Source organism: Cyrtonyx montezumae, unplaced genomic scaffold, assembly GCF_038088225.1.
Source record: "Cyrtonyx montezumae isolate F1298 unplaced genomic scaffold, pur_monq_1.0 scaffold_8, whole genome shotgun sequence".
Lineage (NCBI taxonomy): Eukaryota > Metazoa > Chordata > Aves > Galliformes > Odontophoridae > Cyrtonyx > Cyrtonyx montezumae.
The window spans coordinates 19,149,915-19,161,553 of record NW_027072089.1 but is presented as its reverse complement, the minus strand read 5'-3'; the positions used below and the strand labels follow the sequence as shown (position 1 = coordinate 19,161,553).

The window sequence follows — 11,639 nt, the reverse complement described above, 5'->3', positions numbered from 1 at the left end:
TTTAACAGGATCAGGTCCAAAACCATGAGGAATGCCAATATTAGTTTCCTTCTCACTTAGTAATTCTTCAGGTTGAGCTGTGCTGGCTCCTTCCCTGCTCCACAGATCCACTTCTATGGCTGTCTCCTCCACTCCAAGGCCAAGGTGATCAAAGTGATTAAATCAACCTGATTTAATAAATTAGCTCTTCAATTCAGTGTCCAGGTACATGAGTTATGTCTGGAAAATCAGTAGGAGATACCAGCTGAATTAATCATAATCACTTTATCTTGTATCATTTTCTACTTACCTGCAGGTCTTAATTATTCTTTTCTTCAAAACTTGTTCTAAAGATTGCCCACGATTGCAGAAAGACTGATGAGTCTTTGACTGCCAAGATAATCTTAGTCTTTTTAATAAGCTCGGGTACGGTGCCTACTGTTCTGCTGTCAGATTGGAGCACGGCTAGCTTGCGAGATTTCTAAAATCTCTGTTCTTGCAATAGCAGTTCTATACAGCAGTTCTTCTAAACTCTCGATGTAGATGATTTTATTTCTTCTCCCAGTCTGAGCACACCAAATGCTGTTTCTCTCCCACTTCACTTACAGCTACTCTATATCCACCTTCTTTTTCCAGCCAACCACTCCAGTTTTATTTATTTTCTAGTACAGAAAGAGTGGAAAAATCAGTATTCCTTCTGCCTTGGAGGTGTGAATTTACAAGTTACTGCAGGTTCCCTCTGAAAAGAGAAACATTATAATAAGATACTGAGATAATAAGACAGTGCAAGACCACCTTTTGCTACTTTCACTCAGCTAAAGCACCCTATCATTTTACAAACGCATAGACCTCTGTCACTGATAGACTTTGAAGGCAAAATGAGGAGTCCTGCCAATCTGAGACTGAGAATGGTACACTAAACTCCAGGAGAACTGCTGGCAAGGATTCTGAAGATACACTTATGTGAGGAAATAAAGGTAAAACCTTTCAGTTAAAGCCTTTCGCTTGGGCAGAGGCTTAAACACATGTGAATTTATCCAACATGGACAGCAGGAAAGCTAAGAGACACCTTTCTTTTCACTGCAGATGACTCTTATGCAAAGGGTCTGTTTTTATTTCTCTCAAGGTCAACAGCAAAGCCCCATTTGGTTTTAATAGCATCCTGTGTTTTTAGAGTGCTTTTTGCTTGCTTGGAGCTGAAATGAACTACCTACATGAACTTTTGCCTCTTTGATGCCAAAGAAATGGACTTGGTACCAAGAACTGTCACACGAGATCCTATCCAGTCACTAATTATACTGCAACAGGTTTCTAAAAGCACATAGTACTCTAAATGCACATAGTGTATTTCCATGTTCTGTACTCTCTGATCACTCTTACAGCTTTAGGGAACTTGGTAAAGACAGGGCAAGCATTTTAGCTGGGTTTTTGCATGTAAATCACACATTCTGTAGTATCCTTACAACGTGTAATGGTGTCTTCTTTTCCTCAGGTGCAGATTTTCTACCAGACAAGGTAGCAGGCAGGCCAAGTCACCCATTGCTACTCTGGTGGAAGATTACATTAGCTGCCTAACTTTTCTAAGAGTCGATGTGATTCTAAATTTGTTCTCTAACTTTATCAGTCTTAGGCTATGTAACATCTGCGTACTGTGAAGTCTTGTACCACCGGCTGGACACCCTCACCAATGTATTTGGGAATAAACTAGTTGTTTGGAAAAATGTTAAGGTCAACTCAGAGGTTCCTAGATGAGTCCCATCAGTTACAGCAGCAGAATTCCAGCACCTTGGCACCAACCCCAGGAGCAAGTATGCAGCAGTCCTTGTGAGAGTATCACTGGCCTCAGCCAGCTGGAAAAGGACAAGTGCTGGATAAGGTCACACACACAGCTTTCCCAGCAGCTTGCTGCCTTTATCTGCAGTATGCTCTACTGCACTCCTAGGCTTAATTTGCTCAGCTGACTGCTTAATGTGACGAGCTCTTTGTGAGGTTTGAGACACAGAAAAAAAGGACTGTGACAGGACCAAGTGCACAGCCATTGGTGACCTCTTGTAAAGAAGCATGCTGGCTACAAGATGGCACAACCAACATGCAGCCATGGGTTACAGTGCTCATGGGTCTGGTCCTCCATCACTCTTCAGCAGGACTAGAGACAGTGAACAGCAGTAGGAACTCCTGAGGACACCGAATTAAAAAATACCAGGGCTTGGAGGAATCCCAGTGGCTGCTGGAGATTTAGCCTGTCCATGAAGACATCACAGCTCCATAGGAAAGTCCACTTCATGCATACATAGGTGAGCCTGATGGAATTTGCAATGCCAAGCATCCTTGCTAAGATACTTACTATTAGAACAGGTAGTAATGGGTAACAAACAGAAATCAAGGATGTTTTTGTAAAGTCTTGCTAAAAATTATTTTGGTTTCTATAACAGAGCCATTATTTTTGGAAGCAAAAGATAATTAGGTATGTTTATTTTAATAAAAGGAAAAGCACGTGGTTCCTGCTGATGGAATAAAAAGACGATTTAATCAGGGATTATACACTAGTTTTGCATATTTGTAAACTACATAACTGAGAAGCTACAGCATGCCCTTGCAGAATATGAATGAAGATAATGTATTTGTAAAGACAATTTTTTGCAACCCTACAGTTCTGGTAATATTGCTATGGAAAGACTTTATCCAAATGACAAGATGCATTGTTTAGTGAAATTCAGAAACATATAAGGTTTTAAAATGCACATGCAAATTTTATAATTTCTTGAAATCATTAAAGCATATATTTGGAGGGAGGAAAAAAGAAATCTGATGTCTGTCATTTAGTAATTACTATGACTGCGATATAAAAACTGCAAAGGATATGGCATTCTTAGTGTAGGATCAAGCCTGTATCTTACTGCTTAACACTGTGAAAGCAAACAATGTATCTAGTCAAGGTTTTCTTAATGGTCCCATGATTATTTAAAACAAAAAACAAACAAACAAAAAAACCCAACTAAATAAAATATTGGGACTATACATCAGGAAATGCTGAAGCCCTGCTGAAGTTATTGGAAAGTATTCTAGATCTGAGGCCCTTGCAGGAATAAATCTATTATGCTCACACTTTTGAAAGTCATCTCACTGCATTCTGCAGCTGGATGGATGATTGATTCTCTGCTCCTGTTCAGATGGAGGATTTGTTTAATTGTGTTAACTTAGCAACAGAAAGGGCACTTGGACATACACACCGAACAATAAACATTTTACAGTGGGATATTGAATTTTCTGTCATCTTGGCATCTCATCCAGATTTCCTGCCAGGGTCATAACACACGGTAGAAACTGGAAGGTTTGGCAGTTCAGAGAAATGTGTTTTATGCTGGTTTCCAAGCTTACTGAAGCCGATTAACAGCATGCAGGAGTTTTAATCAGGGGCAGCCTACATCTGGAGCTAACTGCTTGTCTTGGCCATATTTCTGTCACACCCCCCATGGCTGTCAAACACTGAGGAGGGAAGACAGGGAGCAGGCCATACACATGACATCTCAGAAGTTAACATATGTTAGCTGAGCGGTGTGAGATATCTGCATGCTAATTTCCAAAGTGTATATCTTACAGTCGTAAAGTAGTATAAATCTCAGTGCAGTAATAGGAGCATGTGGTGTTCAGGAATGACATAATTCAACCTTACTGTTTCCTTGGCTTATCACTTGTGGTGGAGGTGGAATGATTTACATCACGGCAGTACCCTGAAGGCCCCTCTGAATGCTTTTCTCCATCCCACTGGGATATAAGCTGAGCATTGCTCATTATCTGGTTCCTATCTATGCACAAGCATCTCCAGTCTGAGTTATGTAGCATTTTGATTCCTGCTAGCTGTCCTGGTGGGAAGCGAAGTAGAATTTAATATTTTGCTTTTATTAAAAAAACAGTGGCTGAAATTAGTACTTACTATAGAATTGCAAATATTAATTTCCAGTTTTGGTATATATTTTACTTTGACCTTATTTTAGTTCAGGCTGTCAACTGAGGCTGAAATTTTACCAAAAAAGCTGAACCCTGCCAGCCAGCAAAAGCAGAGCATCTGGAATGAATAGCACAGGCTTCCTGACTGCTCATGCACTAACAGTCTATGGCTCGGATCAGCCCAGCTCACCCTGTAATTTGGTGCCAATAAACAAACCCATCACATATCCCGCAGGCTGCTTGGTCATATGGCACCTCTTGCCTAGCTAGGCTTGAGGGTTCCACGGGGTTATTCACATATGTTAATAAGTCAGAAGTCCTTTTGTTTAAGCCTAGGGAGCGGGATTCTTCTCCTCTGGGTGTGGGATGAACTCAAGGTAAAAGTCAGCTCCTGCCCCAAAGATACTACTCTCAGAAAAGACAAAGATGAGAACAGAAGTAGAATGAATCTTACAAGTAGCATTTCCTCACTACTGCCATTTCAACCTTCCAGACACTGCAATGCCAAACACGGGAGCTCCTACCATTTATTGATCCATTTTGTAAAAAAGAGAGAAACTTGTTTATTTAACCAGAAATTACAATGCATTGGTCTCAGAGATGCAGGAAAAGCTACAGATACAGCTCATCAGAAATTATATTCTGTGGGTCCAAAAAAGCACTAGCACAAAATCAGTGCAAACTATTGGTCAAATCCTTGCAGGCCTTCCTTTCAGTGAGCTTGGCTGAAACATGAGCACTGCTGAAGCTCACTGCAAACAAAGTAAAGCAAAAAGCCTCACTCTGCTTGGGGAGCTGTTCTGTGGGACCTCCTTGAGCAGCAGTTCCTTCTGTAAGCCTTGTGCAAATAGTCTTCCCCACCAGATAACTCCCAGATTGATTTCCTGTGCTATTGAACAGACATGATGGGAACTCTCAGGAGTTCTCTCCACAGCACGTTACTGATTTGGCATGAGAACTCCATGGTAACACGTTTATATGAATTTGTTTGAAAGGAAACTGGTCAATTGACAGCATTTTCTAAGCTGTTAGTTTTTTCCAGATATAGAATTCGTAAGCTCTTCATTCTATGCTCCATGAAGCATATTTGGACTACTATGGCCAACAACTTGTTCTTGAACATTGCTTTCTTGTGCACCATGACTGTACATAAAGGAAAACCTGCAGCTCGCTAAGAACCTGGGCTGCATTAAAAAAGGGGTGGCCAGCAGTGAGAGGGAGGTGATTGTTCCCCTCTACTCAGCTCTTGTGAGACCCCATCTGGAGTACTGCATCCAGGCCAGGGGTCCTCAGCACAAGAAAGATGCAGAGATCTTGGAACGGGTCCAGAGGAGGGCCACTAAAATGATCAGAGGGCTGGAGCACATCCCTATGAGGAAATGTTGAGGGGACTGAGTTTGTTTAGCTTGGAGAAGACCTCATTGCGGCCTTTCAGTACTTGAAGAAAGCATATCATCAGGAGGAGGAGCACGGGTTGATAGTGACAGGACAAGGAGAATGGTTTCAAACTAAAGGAGGGGAGATTTAAGTTGGATGTTAGGAGGAAGTTTTTCACTCAGGGTGGTGATGCACTGCAGCAGGTTGCCCAGAGAGGTTGTGGATGCCCCATCCCTGGAGGCATTCAAGGCAAGGCTGGATGTGGCTCTGGGCAGCCTGCTCTAGTGGTTGGCGACCCTGCCCATGGCAGGGGGTTGAAACTAGATGATCTTCAAGGTCCTTTTCAACCCAGGCCATTCTGTGATTCTACGATTCTATGAACCTGGGTTTGATGGCTTTAGCATGGTCTCTCCAGGCTGGAGGATGAGCTCCACATTGTTGCTGTATTAAAAGGAAAACCAATTCCAGAAGCCAAACAAGCAAAGGTTTTCACTGTCTGCGATGTCTTCTCCTCACCCTCCTGGCTTTCCTAGAGAAGAGGTTTTCCATAAGAGAGGTTTTCCAGAGCTCTGCTATCATTTTCAGTTTGTCCATCTGTAGCCCCACACTAACCAAAAACTCCTTTCCTGTTATGTCTCTAAATAAGGTGGGCTCCAAAAATAGAATCATAGAATCATTTGAATTGGAAAGGGTCTTCTACAACAAACACAGTGACACCTACAGCTAGATCAGGGTGCTCATAGCCCTGTCCAGTGTGACCTTGAATGAAAGGGATGGGCATCCACCATCTCTCTGGGCAACCTGTTCCAGTGCCTCACCACTCTTACCGTAAAAAACTTCTTCCTTATATCTAATCTAAATCTCCTTTCAGTTTGAAACCATTTCCCCCTTGTCCCATCATCACAGAACCTGCTAAAGATTCTGTTCACTTCTTTCTTATAGCCGCTTTTAGAAACTGAAAGGCCGCTATCAGGTCTCCCTGGAGCTTTCCCTTTTCCAGGCTATTCACTTCCCAAGCCTGTAAGATTTCCAGTGAAAATAAGCAAATTTTCATTGCCTTGGTATTCCCCCTTTACTGAGACAAACCAGAGAAATCAAGATGACACTTTTCTGACCTTCCAGATAAGCTGTTAAACTGCCAGAGGTGTAGCAGTGTTATCAGATACATATCCAGGGAACTCCAAAACTGCAGTAGAAATATGTAGGAGAAAAAAAACACACACACACACACAAAACTCCACAAATAAGTGCATATAACAAAGACTGTAAGAGAATGAATTGTTTGATCTAAATTTAGTCAAAAGTTCTCAAAACTAATGGCCTGAGGAGTAAGGAAAGCTGGCTGTAACAGCAACAGTTTCTGCCTGCTTCTTGCTAGAGGCAGCAGAGTATGGCTGGACATAGGAAAACAGCATGCTGTCAACTATAAACTGGGTATTTGTTAGCCGCTGAGAATTGCTTTCTGTGCAGACAGAAGGGAATTGTGTGACGAGGATACAAATGCAGTGAGCCTGAAGAGAGGAAGTCTGGAAGAGAGGGCTGGTGGCTGCAGCAGTTGAGGTAGAACTGAGCCGAGCCCCCCAGCAGGTGGTGGTCTCCGACAGCGCAGGGACGGAGCTCCTCAGCTGCTACAGCTCCAAGAGAAGCAGGCTCTGCTTCTGAGACAGGGAAATCCCTGCAGGTGTCTGATCTGTTTCTTGGTGGAAAAGAAGCAGAGTGGATTGGCAGACATTTCTAAGGCTTGTACTGCTGTGCACTTGAAGTGAGTGAAAGTTGGCTTCCCTGATAGAAGTCAGATGTCCTGGAGGACAAGTCACAGATTTCTCAATGGCAGAGTTCACTGCAAACTGAAAATGGAACCATTTTGTAAGAATTCTGTAGAAATTACCATGATTTGTTATTATTTTGTGGAAGCATTTTTATTTTAAAAGAAGAAAATGGTGGGTCCTTAATGCGCACCTTAGGTTTGCAAATATCTGGTATCTCAGACTGCAAAACTACCTGCCCTGCACAAGCACACTGAGAACACCAGCTTCCCAAGGCAGTGAAAGAAAGCATCCCACCAAGCTATTGAGAAGCAGGACTGTGGTCTGGCTGCATGGTGAGCTCCATGGAACTCAACCATGGAACACTACTAAGCTATGCAGCTCCCTGGCTCTGTCTCTTTGGTTTCATTTGGACTGCTGCTGCACTGACCTTTATATGCCCAGGGCTTCTGTCATCATGATACAGAGTGTACCATGGAGACACGGACCACTGCAAAATTGTACAGTATGTGTGACAAAGTTGTCAGTATGGACCAGGCCTCTTGAATAAGGCTGAGCATGGTTACTTCCTGACTGACTGTTCAAGAGTTTGTTTGTAATTTGGGATATTGGCTTCACTGGATTAATGCCAGGAAGTACCATGCAGCAGGGCCTGAAAGGCTGAGGGGCAGAAGGGACTCCGAAACAACACAGGACAAAGTCTAAATATTGCTGCTATTATCCATGACTGGAGTCATGACAATACTTAATATCTCTGCTGTCCCACTCCTGGGCTAGCTCTCTGTGGCCTGGGAGCTGCATTATTAACCAAACACAGGTCAAGCTGCGAAAATCCATCTCAAATCAGAAACTGACAAAAAGAAGAGTGGCAGCACAACATTCTCTGGTAGATGATACAACCATGTGGTACAGCCAGCACAAAAGGCAGCACTCCAAGCCAGCAGGATCCAAGATGTTGCACAGTGCTGCTCCCAGAATGCAGCCTTCTCCTTCACCAAAATCCCCACTGACCTCTGAACCTAAATGCAACAAGCCTCCTGTGACATCAATTACTTTAATGCACATGTACAAGGGGTGGAATGATGCTTGCACAGTCATCTTCTGTGCTCTGCAGCAGCTTATTTGGCTTTGTGACCTTAACATTACCTTCTATGAATGTTTAACTGCTCAGGTTTTCAAAGAGCAAATAGAAAACACACCTACCACATGGCCCCATACCTACACCCATATGGGTACAAGGAGGACCAGATCCTCTACCCAACCACACTCACTTCTTCGCTTGGGCAGAGCATGTGATGCTGATGGCACCGATCTGCCACTTTCTCTAACGTGTTCCCTGCCCCTTTCCATCCTATAGGTTGCTTTGCCAAACCTTTCTCCTCCACCCTCTGCCCAAACCTCTCCATGCCATCTTTCCCACAGCTCTTCCTGCACACTGTAGCATTGCTGGCAGCTCTGTCATTGGCTCTGATGTTTGCTAACACAGTGGCCCAGAGCAGCCCAAGCAGCTCCTTCGCCCACAGAGGCCCTGTGCCAGCATTACTGCATCTCGCATGAATTCAGCTGCCCAATTTCAAACAGTCCCTACTGAGAACATTTTCTACAGATTTTCGCGTTAATAGCCCGGATGCACTCCCATCCCTGACTCCTTGCCACACTCGTGCCTCAGTGCACGGAGGCACAGCAGTTTGCACCACCGTGTGTGTGCTTGCTTGTACTCTACGACAGGATGCCATCGGAACGTGGGCAAGAACAAAGGTTTTGCCCCTAACAGCTTGGTCCTGGCTGAACTGTTCTTAGGAATTACCTTCAGACGCAGTTCAGCCTGAGGCAGGCAAACAGTATGAGAGATTGCAAAGAAAAGCAGCTTAGCACTTTTACACAGGCAAACATACGCCCCCTGCAGGCACGCGGGGCGCAGCCCCCGGGCGCGCGGCAACGGCGGACGCCATTTTGGCGGCGGCGTGGCGCGCTCCCAGCCGCGAGATGGCGGCCTTGCGCCGCCCGCCACGAGCGGCGTGTGGCGCGTTGGGCGCCCCGGACGTGGGCGCAAGTCAGCGGCGGACGCTTGGGGGGGCGGACATGGCGGCCGTGGGTCCTGGCCCCTTGTTGCACGTGCAGGCTGCAGCGCCCAAGCGCTGCCTGGGTGGCTCCCCAGCTCTTGCATTTGGAACTAGGTGTGGATGGAGCGGAGCAGGCAGGGCCTGGTGCTGCCTTCACGGCACGTCGTGTTTCCCTGGGCTGCGTGGCTCCAATGAGGAGCTGGAAGCCCTGAGGTCCATTTATATATTTCCCTTGCCCTCAGCACGCCTTCTTCCGTCTCTGCCACAGCCTTCCCATCATCGGGAGGAATTAATAAATGTATTCAGTGGCACAGTAACCCTCACCTCACTAGCTTTTCCAGGAAGAAGAAAAATCAGGCGCTTTACTCCAGCTCACTACTGGTTGTGCGTCATGCCCTGTGCATAAATTACTTTCCTGTAATCTCCCGTCTTGCCTCATAGCTTGAGTGTGCAGGTGCAGAATTTCTTGTGAATGGCGCCGAGAGGAATCATTCCAGCTCACCTTACTTCGGGCTGGAGATTGAAACCCAAACAAAACAGGTCTTGAATACTGTGAAGCAGCGGTTACTCTGCTTTGGGAGATCTACCATACAATTTAGGAGTGAGCTAGTGCCAGCTGGCCATGTGCTTCACATACCTGTGCTGTGGATTTTGCTGTGGAAAGAGCTGAATCGGGGGGTGTAGATTCAGGCTCTGTCAGTCAAAGGAGTTCTGTTTGAGGACTGAAAAAGATTTGTGGACATTGGAGATAAATTTTGCTACATCTTAGAGTATTTCTGCTTTTCTGAAAAGCGGCTGTTTGTAAAAGCTGAAGAAGTATTAGCTCTGGGAATAGTAAGGAGGAGAGAGATTTAGAACTGGGTAATTCATGATAGTCTGTAGGGTCACTTGCCCAAAGGAATATTTACAAAGAAGTGGCATAGTAGTTAATATATTCAGAAGTCAATCTATTCTATTCTAGTATTTAATCATCTATTCTAATAATTAATGAGAAAAACAAAGCATTCTTACTTTCATTTGTGCAAAGCTAATGCGTGAATTGCTCTTTTGTTGTGCTCTTTTCGTTGTTTACTTCTCTCTTGCCATTAAAAGAGAGAGATGATGAGTAAGTTCTGCTAGACCAAACTCATCAGTTCTCTACCAGGTGCACTATTTTGTCTTCTCTGCAGCAGTCAAGTTTTGTTGGAAATTGGTCCTACGTTAGAAAATATGCAAGTGTATTTTTATTCCTTCATTCTGAAGAGAGAAGAGTGGATGATGAAAACCACATGATCATGGTAGAATCGTGGAATCATAGGATCACCAAGGTTTGAAAATACCTAAAGGATCTTTCAATCCAATTCTCCACCTGCCACCAATATAGTTCTCTCTAAACCATGTTCCTCAACACAACGTCTAAATGTTTTTTAAATACCTCCAGGGTTGGTGGCTCCACCACCTCCCTGGGCAGCCCATTACGGTGCCTGACCACTCTTTCGGAGAAGAAGGATTTCCTAACATCCAGTATGAATTTCCCCTGGCGCAACCTGAAGCCGTTCCCTACAGTCCTGTCACTAATTACAAGAGTGAAGAGGCCGACCCCCAGCTCACTACAACCCCCCATCATTGGAAGGTGGATGATTTCAGGATGAAAGCCTCTTGTAAACTTCTCCCCTCTTAGAACATGCTGGTGAACACTTAGGCAGCTGAATCTGCCTGAAGACAGAGGAGTGCCTTCCTGTGTCAGAGACTGGTTTCTTCCAAAATCTTAGAAGAAGAAAGGCTGATGTTGTAGTTATCACTAGTTCCGTTTTGTTTTGTTTTTCATATAGAATATATTACACAAAAAATGTCTCCAACTGTATGCTAAAATGTGCCTACACGCAGGGCACACATAGAGGTGTGTGCTAACAGCTCCTAGGAAAATCTTGTCAAGGCTGCTGTGAATGAAAGTCTTAGAAAGAACCTGCTTCTAAAATAGGATGTTTTTTTCCAGAGTATCATATTATACAGCATGTTATCCTACATTAGTAAGCAAATACATGCATGCAATTTTCATTAGGAAGATATATATAAAATTGCACAAACTTCAATTAAGAGCAACCAGATCTATTTCATTTGCCAGAAGTGTGGGGAAGTGATGGAAGAGCCTTCTGTTTCAGCATAAGCAAACAGAGGGTGCTCAGCAGTGGTGATCATTTGACAACAGAAATAGCCCTTCACTGTGGACACTGGTGTGTAATGCCAGCACGAGTTATTACAAAGCTCCAGCATCCCAATCTGTAAGCCTGTTGAGTACTGAAATGTGATGGATGTAATATGACTTCTATTTTGAATCCAGCTATTATTCCACTGGAGTCCAAGCAGTTGGATGGGACACGAACTGTGTGTCTCGAAGGATCAGTGACACACGATAAGAAGTGTGGTTTATAGTGAAATGCTCAAATAGGTAGAGGAGCTGGTACTTAGCCAAGGATGAAAAGAAGCTCTAGAAATAGGAGAGTGCTTTCTGTCTGTGGATACTGGG

General features: G+C 44.2%; 1 long non-coding RNA gene across 1 annotated transcript in view; it reads left to right on the top strand.

Annotated features, from left to right (window-relative positions):
• The first annotated feature begins 1,465 nt into the window (after positions 1-1,465).
• LOC136058661 (uncharacterized) overlaps positions 1,466-11,639 on the top strand; it is a 30,715-nt gene continuing 20,541 nt past the window's right edge. Inside the window, exon 1 of the long non-coding RNA XR_010623147.1 lies at positions 1,466-2,273. This is a non-coding gene — a long non-coding RNA (uncharacterized LOC136058661). The remainder of the gene's footprint in view (positions 2,274-11,639) is intronic.